Below are 11812 nucleotides of genomic sequence, written 5' to 3'. Positions count from 1 at the left end.
ATCACAAATGCTCTTAGGTCTATATTGGCATGTTTATTCTATGTCTTTTTACATTCATGTTTCCTCATGTCTTTTATTTTTGGATGTTTAACTGAAGATTTTCTTCATGTTACTTTCCAATTTGCTAATCCTATGTTTAGCTAGTCAGTGAAGACTTTCATGCCCATTGACTTTTTAATTTTTATTACAACACTTTTTTACATATGGGCTTAATTTTTTAAAGTATCTTCTTTTTTACATAGCATCTTGCTTTTTACGATGCTTTCTATTTTTTATCATTTAAAATGAAACAAATTATATGGGATTTATATTATTCTACCCAGAGTTTTGGGATGTACTAATTCGGGATGTACTAATTTTCCAGGTTGTATGTATTGATGGTGGATTGCCATTTCATGTAGTTTATATTTTGAGTATGAATTTATTTTCAGCAAAATTGTTTTCTTTTTCTAGTGGAAGTTCAATGCATTCTGGTTATCACTGAACAGTCTGGTAGAAGAATCATTACTACCAGACGGTTCTCAGTTCAGTATCAAATGGTACACTAGTGATATGAAGAAGTAGAGCTCACAAGAGTCCACTTTGGCGATAGTGGCAGACATTCAGTTTCCAGACACATCAGTGACAGTTTTTCCAGATGTAGATCAGATTCCAATCTCAGAAGTAGTAGGGGAAGAGAGTGGTACAATTAATGTGTGCCCAGAAGCAGTGTCAGTGCTGTCTAGTTGAACATTTTTCAAGCCAATCGCTTGCTGCTTGGTTCTGCTTAAATTTCCCAGACAATTTTTTTTTTTTTTTACTTCTGTTAAGAATCCTAGCAAATGCAAGATGTTTTCTGTTTACTACTCCACTTATCAATATATTTAACAGCATTTATTTTACTATGAAATTTATTTTCTTAATTTTAACATTAGATAAAGTTTATGGCTTAGATTTAGGAGCCAGGTTAACAAAACTACAATTTTGTTTTCATATGATGTTTTATTTGAAATTATGTGAGTTACAGGTAAGAATAGTACAAATATACTCTAATTGGTGAACCTATTTTCTTGAAAAGAAATATTCACTCACTTCATCATTTATACTGGCTGCATGATATTCCATTGTTAAAATATATCAAAGCTTGTTCTATACCTAAATAGAAGGCAATTATGTATTGTCCAATCTTTTGCTATTAAAAGCAACTCATGATAGCCTAGTAAACAAATATGTTTAAGTTCTGAAAATCCTTATAATGGGATATTACATGATCAGTTAAAATTGTATTTATGAATAATTTTTGTAACCTAAAAAAGCAGCACATTATAAAATAATGCACACAGTTTGAAATGAATGTGTGAAGAAAAATTCCAAAGTAAGTACATTTTTTAAAGAACTGTAGTTACTTGGCATGAGTGATTTTTCATTGTTATAATGTTTATTCTGATACTCTACAATTAATATGAGATTATTTAATGAATTTTTAAAGTTGAATTCTGAATAATGCTTATTTTTTGCATGAAGGTGTTTGTATTCCAGTTTTACTATGTGTATCATTCCATTTTTGTGCTGCTGTGAAAAAAACACTGGAGACTGGGCAATTTACAAAGACAAAGAGGTTTAATGGACTCAAAGTTCCACAAGGCTGGTGAGCCCTTTCAATCATGGTGGAAAGAGCAGGAGGAGCAAAGGCATGTCTTACATGGCAGCAGGCAAGAGAGCATGTGCAGAGGAACTGCATCTTATAAAACCATCAGATCTCATGAGACTTATTCACTATTATGAGAACAGCATGGGAAAAATCCACCCCATGATTCAGTTACCTTTCACCGGGTCCCTCCTATGACACGTGGGTATTATGGGAGCTAAAATTCAAGATGAGATTTAGGTAGGGGCACAGCCAAAACATATCACTATGGGATTGATTTATAGAAATAGGATTACTCTATTAAAAGCATAAAGTTATCCTTAAATGATAAACCTGTATATTCAGTCCAATTCGCTTATTTCAAGTTTTTAGGATTATACTGAATTAAGTATATTTCTAGAGTTTGGATATCTTAACTGCACAGGAATAGAATGATCCAACTCCACGACAGAAATTAAGACAAAATATCTACTTTAAATACTACTTATTGGAGAAATATTTCTAATGGAGACAAACTAGTAGGCTATATCAAAGCAGGAGAAGGCTGGCTTCTGAGATGCTTATTTTGGTGTTTTCTTTCAGCATTTTGTTTTCACATTTTATTGGTAAAGAAACTGTATATTTAAACACTTTTGAAAGAAGCCATTCTACAAGAAGTAATGGAATATTCTAGAAAGGAAAGAAAACTAAGAAAGCAGCTGGAAAATTTTTGAGAAAAGAAGCAAAGACCACAGGTTTAGAAAATATATTTAATATCAGGATTCTAGTTAAAAAAATTTTTGCAATGATTGTGTTAAAAAGATTAAATTTCACCTGATGTATCTGGTTTAAAAATGATTTTAGGTTATTCACTACTTACACTTTTTAACATTCATTCCATATTTTAGCTGTCACTTTGCTGAATTTCTTGGAGGTGTTATCACAAATGCAATAAACAATCATTAGCATAACAACATGTCAATATCTTCATTAATGTGAATGTACTGGTAATCTATTGTGGATATGTAATATACTATGAAAGACTTAAACAAAAATTAGAAATAAAGAATTTGCATTCGTGTCTTTGGTTTTGTACAGCAGATTTTGTACCTTACTTCATTTGAATCCATGAAAGCATAATATCAACTTGCAAAAGATTTTGCACATCTGTTAAAATGCAACTGGTCTATGCTGTCCACCAGCAGTGAAGTGCAAAGGATTCCACCACAGACTCTATTTCCAGATTGTTAATTCCCTTCCAGATGGTACTGCAGAAGGCTGCATGGAGTGTATGACTTTTTTAGCCAATTCAAGAAAAATTCTATTCCAAGAAGAAAATCTCTATTCTAAGTAGTGACATGTAATATAGACATCTTAGGCTGAGCACTTTCTCACCCGGTAGTTGAACATATATAGCAGTTCATAGTTAGCAGACGTGTTCATTCCCTAGTGAACTATTAATCAATGGTATATTCTTTCTCAAGGAAAGAAAGGCAGGGTAAGCCCCTTACATTCATCAGCAATGTTACATATATGGAACATAAAGTGTATTTTTAAACCAATTAATTATTTTCTTTCTTTTTTTTTTTTTTTTTTTTTTGAGATACAGTTTTGCTGTGTCACCCAGGCTAGAATGCAGTGGTGCAATCATAGCTCACTGCAGCCTTCAACTCCTGGGTCTAAGGAATCCATCCAACATGGCCTCCCAAGGTGGTGAGATTATAGGTACCCAACACCATGGCCAGCTTCAAATAATTTTATAATCTATTATAATTTTTTCATCATTTTGTTATCTTTCCAAATATATGAAACATAACGAGAAACCTATATGGATAACAATATGCAAATACAATCTAGACATGTTCATATAAATTAAGTTCTAGTCTTTTGTGTATTGATTTTTGATATAGAGAAAAGAAAGACTCATTTTTCAATAGAAGGGAAGTCCAGAAGGAGATTCTAAAAGAAGAAAAGTTATCATTTATGTTATAAAGCATACACAAATAAAATATGAAAGGGAGTAGAACACTATGCATGACTGTTTGCTCTCCAGTGATTGCTTTCCTGTCATCAAGTATTTCTACCCTAAGAAGGTGCATACCTGATTTTGGAGGGCAATAGTTTAAAGTAAATGTAAAGAAAATACAAATTTTATATATTAATACTTAGCACTTTTCATTATCTAAAGATGTAGCTTAAGGATCACTCTTTGCCAGTCTCAAACACATATAAAATCAGTAAATATTTATTAAAAAATAGATTCTAAAAAAATAAGTTTGGTGCAAGATTAAAAATAATCTACTACAAAATTAAAGTGTTACATTTGTGGGTTTTACACAAAAATATCCAAAGAAATGTTAATCTGCAAGTTTGTCTTATGGCTCCATAATCTCATGCCCAATGTATGGATTCAGCCAACCTATGGAGGAAACTATGTAATACATATCTCATTCAATTGTTTAATCTTCTGGTGTTACCCATTATTCAAAGGAAAGGGCGGCAAGAGGACAAGAAAGTCCATCAATGGAGGACAAGTTATCTGAAGATGCATTGATAAAGTTAGAGAAGAGGCACAGAGAAACAAAGTGAACAATGTGGGTAACTTTTTGGGGTTAGAACGAAAAATCAATAAAATTTTCTAGTTGTTCTAGGTTCATTTTGTATATTTTTATTCAAAGAAGACACCAATTTCATATGAGCACCAGTGAGCACTTTATCAACCTTTAGGATTGTATTAATCGGTTCCCACATTGCTATAAAGAACTACCTGAGACTAGGTAATTTATGAATAAAACAGGTTTAACTGACTCACAGTTCTGCAGGTTGTACAGGAAACATGGCTGGGGAGGCCTCAGAAAGTTACAATCATGGCAGAAGGCAAAGGGGAAGCAGGTACATTTTCACAAAGGTGGAGCAGGAGAGACAGAGAGCAAAGGGGGAAGTGCTACACACTTTTAAACAAGCAGATCTCATGAGAACTCACTCACTAGGACAAGAACAGCAAGCGGAAATCACCCCTATGATTCAATCACTTCCCACCAGATCCCTCCCCCAACATTGAGGATTACAATTCAAGATGAGGTTTGTGTGGAGACACAGAGCCAAACCATATCAGAATCATTTGACTTGACTGTCAACTCTAGAATACAGAAAAGGACAGACAGAAAACAAAGATCTTGAGTGTAAAGGTAGTTTGTATAATCTGAGGAGGAGGAGTTTATATGGAGCACGGCATTATCCTCTAAATAAGGGGTTAGCAAACTTTTGTTGCAAAGAGTCATACAGTAAATACTTAAGGCTCTGTGGGCCACACCTTCTCTGTCACAGCTACACATTTCTATCATTGTTGCCAAAAAGCAACCATAGGAAATAAGCAAACAAGTGAGCGTGACTTTGTGTCGATAAAACTTTATTTATTGAAAAATGACATCTAATTTTTATGTCATAAAATCAGTTTTATTTTTGTTTCCAACCATTAAAAATGTTATTTTAGAGATGGGGTCTCATGATTTTTTCCAGGCTGGCCTCCAACTCGGGCTTAAAAGAACCTCTCACCTCAGCTTCCCAAATAGCTGAGACAACAGACCTGCACCACCAACGATGGCCAAAACTTTTTGAAATGCAAAAAGCATTTTGAGCTAGTGAACAGTACAAAAATCAAGTGGCAGGCACGATTTGCCAATCGACCTGTACTTTGCTGATTCTTGCTTTAAAGTGGTGGTCTCCAAAGTCAGGTATGCACCTTCTTACGGTAGCAACACATGATGACAGGAAGTCAATCACTGGAGAGCAAACAGTCAAGCAATAGTGTTCCACTCTCTTTCATATTTTATTTGTGTATGTCCTATAATATAGATATGTGTTTAATATTGTAATAGATGATAAATAAGTTTATAAAATGTACTCCAAATTTCATTTTAGCTGATAGAGATCACAATCCAAACATCTGGTGACTAAATTCCTAATATAGCTTCTCAACTATTGGTATAAGTAATACATGTAGGACCCAGAAGTATGCTCAATGAAATACAAAGTTCTTTTGTGGGTTTTTTTTTTTTTTTTTTTTGAGATGGAGTCTTGCTCTGTCCCCCAGGCTGGAGTGCAGTGGCACTATCTCAGTTCACTGTAACCTCCCACTCCCAGGTACAAGCAGTTCTCATGCCTCAGCCTTCTGAGTAGCTGGGATTACAGGCACGTGCCATCACACCTGGCTAATTTTTATATTTTTAGTAGAGATGGTGTTTCGCCATTTTGGCCAGGCTTGTCTTGAACTCCTGACCTCAAGCGATCTGCCCGCCTTGGACCCACAAAGTGCTGGGATTGCAGGCATGAGTCACCACATCTGGACCAAAGTTTTCATAATAATGACCAACCACTGCTTTCTCAATCTCCAGATAAGTTGCAAGTGTGATATATCATTTTGGGTCTACCCTTTATATTGCACATTCTCTCTATCTAATATTTGACATTGCAGCACATCATTCAGTGTTTTTCTTCATCCTTCAACCACAGAAGTGTTTTAATATGTCTCTTCCTATCAACCCTGTTTGCCAGAGATTATCCACTGTGCTTCTCCCTTATCCCTTCTCCAGTCTCAAGCTGAGTGGAAGAAAGCACAGCCCTAACATATGCAAATGTTTAAGAAATCCAGGAAGAGCAGAACTCCTTGCACTAAACGGCTTAGGCGGATAAGTTGCTGAAGGTTCTCTTTTATTTGGCTCAATTTTATCACTGAAATACACATCTGAAAATGAGATTGGGAGAGAAGGTGTTGGAGGTTTAAGTAGAGAGGATTCCCTTTTGAAGGACATAGAAATCTCCCGGAGTACATTTTAAAATCTGAGTCATTCATCATGGGGTTTCAGCAGGACCATCCCGGGTAGATTCTGTTCTCATCATCATTTTACCACTGGTGCAAGGTAAAAATATCTCTTTTCTCTTTTTAAGAAAAATTACATCAGCAATGCTATTAGACTTAGCTTACGTATATCGATTCTATTTTTTCATTGAGTAAAGTATACAATATGAAAAAAATCACTTTATTCCTTTTCAGCATGTGGATTTTAACTTCGCATGTACATCACGAGTCACACTTATCTTCAGCGAAAGAAAGACTCATAATCTTCATTAGATATTCACAGATTTTACCTTCCTTCTTTCCCTGTACACATTTTTTAAGGCTATCAGAAAATCACCTCCTGCCATAATGCAACCCTTTCACTCCTACATCATTACTTTTTTTTTCTATTCAGTTGTATCATTCCTATCAAGTTAAAAAAAATTGTTTACACATGCACACACACACCAGGTACATTTATTTATGCAAATTAAAAGTGGTTTTCAATTATTTTTTGAGAGGGAAATTAAATCCAATTTGTAAAGTAAGAACAAATTTACTAAATTTTGTGTTTCAGTATTCATTAAAGTATATTTACTAAAATTAATTTTTAGCATAAATCATGATCAAAAGTTCTATGTCATGAAGACTACTCCGTGATTTTATTTTTATGATAAATCCAATATCCTTGCTTTTATTGTATTATATTAAATATAATAATATAAAGACTTTCTTTTATCTTGCCATTCCATGAGTTGTATCTAACTGTACAAGTGTGTGAGTTTTGATATGTTTCCCCTTCTCTTGGTCTATATTAACATAGTTTAAGTAATACAATATAAAATTCCTCATGCAAATATTCCTTACATTTGGGAAGGGCAGAAATGAGAAAGGAAGGAAGGAAGGAGGCAGGCAAGCAGGGAGAGAAAGAGCAAGGGAGGGAGGGAGGAAGAAAGGAAGAAAGCAAAGAAGAAAGAAAGGAGAGAGGGAGGAAGGAAGGAGACAAAGGTTAAAGCTGCAATAATTGACTATCTATTAATAATTACCCTTTTTTCCTCCAGGCCTGAAGTCTAGCCAAGCCCATAGCAGTGACTATTTGTCACTGCTGCTTAAATTTATGAAAGTTGAGAGCAATGGCTTAGTAATTTGGAATTCACCTGCTGAGCTCATCTAGTCTCTATTTGGAACTTTGCAATGTCCTGCATTACACATGCATACACCGCACCGTCATTTACAGATGCAATGAGAGAAAACCTGATAAGATGAGTCTTTGGGAGAAGAAGAGGCATAACAAATACAAAAATTAAAACACTCGGGAATAAGGTAAATACTGAGAGTAAGAACTGGCAATGAGACAAATATTGGATTAAGACAAATACTGCTGCAGATTCCAATGTCAATTCTAACGGTGCTGGTAAAGATTGGATTGTGTTGACAGTTGAAGATGAGCAGCTAAAGCAGAAAGTAAGAAAAAAATCTTCTAGGCCCGAATCCTATGTCATTGAATGTTTTTTACTCAGGTAACAACTTATTAGATCATAAAAATAAATTTAAGAGCAGGTAGTTGTACTCTTAAAAAAGAATCAAGATTAATAAATTAATGCAATTAATTTAAATTGACAGCTGATAGTAATATATGAAAGTCATTTGAGCCCCTGAAATATTTCTTTTATTAGTTATTGGAAGATAAATTATGCACAAATATCTCATACCTATAAAGAATATTAATTATAAAATATAGGTATTAAGAGCACGATGAACATTTTGCTTAGATAATATCACTACCAAATCTCTAAGCTCACATTACTCATTTTATTATCCTAACATATTTTAATTTGTTCAGGTATAATGCCATGATTATTGATGTTCATCTGAGAACCTTTTCATTGGAAGAAATAAGAGAAGTAGATTAGTGTAGCAGTCAAAGCCTGGACTCTGAAATCAAATTGAGTTTAAATGCAGACTCTGCCTCCTCTTAGGTATGAATTCTTGGACCATTTAAGTAAACTCAAAGGAGGGAGTCCCTGGATCCCTGGCTTTCATATCACCTTTCTCAGATGTGATGCAGAAAAGGAGAAGAGAAGTGGGGCCTGAAAGCTATCAGCAGTCAAACATAAAAAATGAAATCAGACTCTTCATTATTCTGAGTAATTTTAAGAACTAAATGAGGGTTTTGTTTGTTTTTTAATGCCTAACACTCAGAAAAGCCTCAATAAATCTTACCTAGCATATCTTATCAAAGATGTTGAATTGGAGTCTGTCTAATGTGTATGACAGTGAGGGAAGAATGAGACATAGTCATGAGTTCTAGGGTTAATTATGTTTGAGGAGAATGATAAGTGTGAGAACAAAATACTGAAGGATAACATTGAGAGGTGCACAGTTGTAACTAGGAGGTCATATAGATACACTTATTCCTCATATTTCATAGTTTTATTCCATAGCTTCTTGGAAATTAGTTCTAATTAATTATATTATTTATACTCCTCCGCGTTGCAGTCAAATTAATGTGTTCACAGGTAACAAATAACCTCTTATGTGAATTATGTCCTTTTAATTATAGAGTTGGGACAGTTCTTCAAAGAGAGAGCAATTAGTGGTAGAAAATTGTTATTGTTGTTAAGTGGGCAATCAGTGGTGAAAAGTTCTAAATCAAAAATGGCTAGGCATGTATTTTTCTTTAAAATACCGAAAAATAGTCCAGGCATGGTAGCTCATGCTTGTAATTCTAGCACTTTGGGAGGCTGAGGTGGGAGGATCATTTGAGACCTGGAGTTTGAGAGCAGCCTAGGCAACACAAAGAGACTTCATCTTTACAGAAAGTAAAAAATTACGTAAGTGTGGTGGTATGTGCCTGTAGTCCCAGGTCCTTCGGAGGCTGAGGTGGGGAATTCTCTTGAGCCTCACAGGTTGAGGTTGCAGTAAGCCATGATCACACAACTGTACTCCATCCTGGGTGATGGAGAAAGACTCAGTCTCAAAAAATTTTTAATTAAAAAAGAAATGTAGAAACAATATAGTTAAATTATATTTTGTGTCTTTGTACCATCACATATACCAATCTCTGTTTAGCAGATCTGAAACACAAAGCCATTTCTGGTGTTTGTAAACCATTAAAGCACATACTTACAATGCCTATCCAGGAAAACATAAGATGATCCCAAGACAGTTTCATTCTAAAAGACCCCAAATATCTTTATGATTTCTAAACACTCACTGGTCACTAGAATCTATTTCTTGGACTCCTCTAGACTAGATAAACTGTAGAATCAAGTCAATATTAAACTAAAGTTTCCAAGACATGTTACCTCTAGACTTTCTGCACTGGGAACCTGTATAAGCCTTGCATGCCACTCCCCACTCTTAACCCCCAGCTTCCACCTTAGTTTGTATAGATTCACCAAAAATATGCTTACAAGAAATAGGCTTGCAACAACTTGTCTTTAACTGAAATGCATTAAATATCATGTCACTGTTCTGGAATTCAAATGAGATGTGAAGTTATAGAATCATTTCTTGTATCACTGTAAAAGAAACATTTCATACAATATGTCTATAGGTAACTTCAAGAGGGATCTTTCTAGGGATAAGACAATGAAGAGTAGCAAATTTTAACCATCCTAGACTGTTGAGGTTTTGTATTTATTAAAGACCAAGATGGTTCATGTTTATAATTAGCATTTTTTCACATCCATGTTTCCATTCATAGCCTCAATACTAGTCTGGCACTCATACTAAAATTTTTAAATACATCTTGGCTGTGATAATAAACATTGTTCACCATAAACATCTAGGTTGAAATTTAGAGGATAATTTTAGCATTGGTTACTCAAATTGCATGGTAAATCTTTAAAAGATTGTAAATTTTACCATCATTGTTCCTTTAGCTCTTTTTACCTGTCTGCTACATTTTTTTCTCTCTTTTTCTTATTTCTAGGACCATTTACTACTTGTGTTCTCTTTTGATGCTTTCTCTGTGTAATTTGTGTGTCATATTTTCTTCTCAAACTTCCAAACTGTGGCATTATTCTAAGGCTATATCCTCACTCCTGCCTATATATTTTTGGTTAGTTCATCCTCTTTTATAGTTTGACCAAAGGTATTATTTCCAACATTAAAGTCTCTCCAAAAACTCAAGTACACATCATTCAGTGATAAATTGGTTAATTATTAGTGCTTTGTACTCCGTGTCCACAATTACAAATAACTTTGTTACACAAGCATTCCTCTTTGGATCTTCTTATTTCATTTAATGGAACCATCATTCTCTACTCAACCAGCTTGAAATATTAATATTTTTATTCTCCCTCTATGTAGAAAACGTGTCTGTTTACATTTTAAGTAGTTTGTCTTTTACAGTTACAGTACCTTTTCTATCTATTCTTTTTTTACAATTTCTATTACTACTGTCCCAGTTCAGTTTCCAATAGCCTTTCTAAAAGACCACTGAAGCAGCCTCCTCACTGACCTTACCTATCCAGTCTCTTTTCCTTATTCATACCACATGTGATATTAAGTTAAATAATTGTAAAGAACAACTGCTTTGCTAAAAAAACAAAATCACTATCAAATCATGTAGTCCCTGAACTTTAAAGCCCCGGCTTGCCTTTACAACCTGTGTCCAACAACTCGTTTACATATACTAAGGGCTTCAACCAAACAATACTATGTACATTTTCCTAAAAATTCTCTGTGCTTCCCAACTCTACAGCTTGCATCATCCTTTTCATTCTTCATAATTTCCCATTGTCTGTGACATCCCAGCCTGTCAAAATTTTCACAATCTTTGGAAGCCCAGATCAAATACAACTTTCTCAATAAAGCAATGTTTTATCCACTCCCCCTTTATGAGTTGAAGTTCTCTCTTTGTATTTTGTTTTCACAATTTCAAGTAGAAATTGCAGGGTTTCTCATTATGGTCATTTGTCTTCATCCCCTTTTTCCCCGACTAGAATGTTAGTTCTTTAAAACAGGTATTGTGATTTAGCCATCACTTGTGTTTCTTCCATGATGAAGCCAAGTAACTGTCATGAAATAGACACCCTTTAATTTTTTTAAGAATGCATAAACACCTTTATGTTGTAATATATTAGTATTTAGGAAATTAAAACCCTTTTGTCTAATGATGGTAAAATAACTGAACAAGATTATATAGCTCGTCACTGACAGAACTGAGTAAGAACCACAATACGAAGAGAGAAGAGAAATAAGGCACAGAGGAGAATACAGTTTCTAATCTAGTTTCCAGTGCTATAGTTAGAATTGTGTTCAGTTACAGCTGAGTAAAAATAAAACTGCATGGTAAAGCAATGACAATGTCCAAATATTTAGAAAACAGCCATAGATTAGAGATTCTTATCAAATACTTA

Source organism: Pongo pygmaeus, chromosome 11, assembly GCF_028885625.2.
Source record: "Pongo pygmaeus isolate AG05252 chromosome 11, NHGRI_mPonPyg2-v2.0_pri, whole genome shotgun sequence".
Taxonomy (NCBI): domain Eukaryota; kingdom Metazoa; phylum Chordata; class Mammalia; order Primates; family Hominidae; genus Pongo; species Pongo pygmaeus.
The sequence above is the reverse complement of the archived record's forward strand: the minus strand, read 5'-3'. Positions refer to the sequence as shown.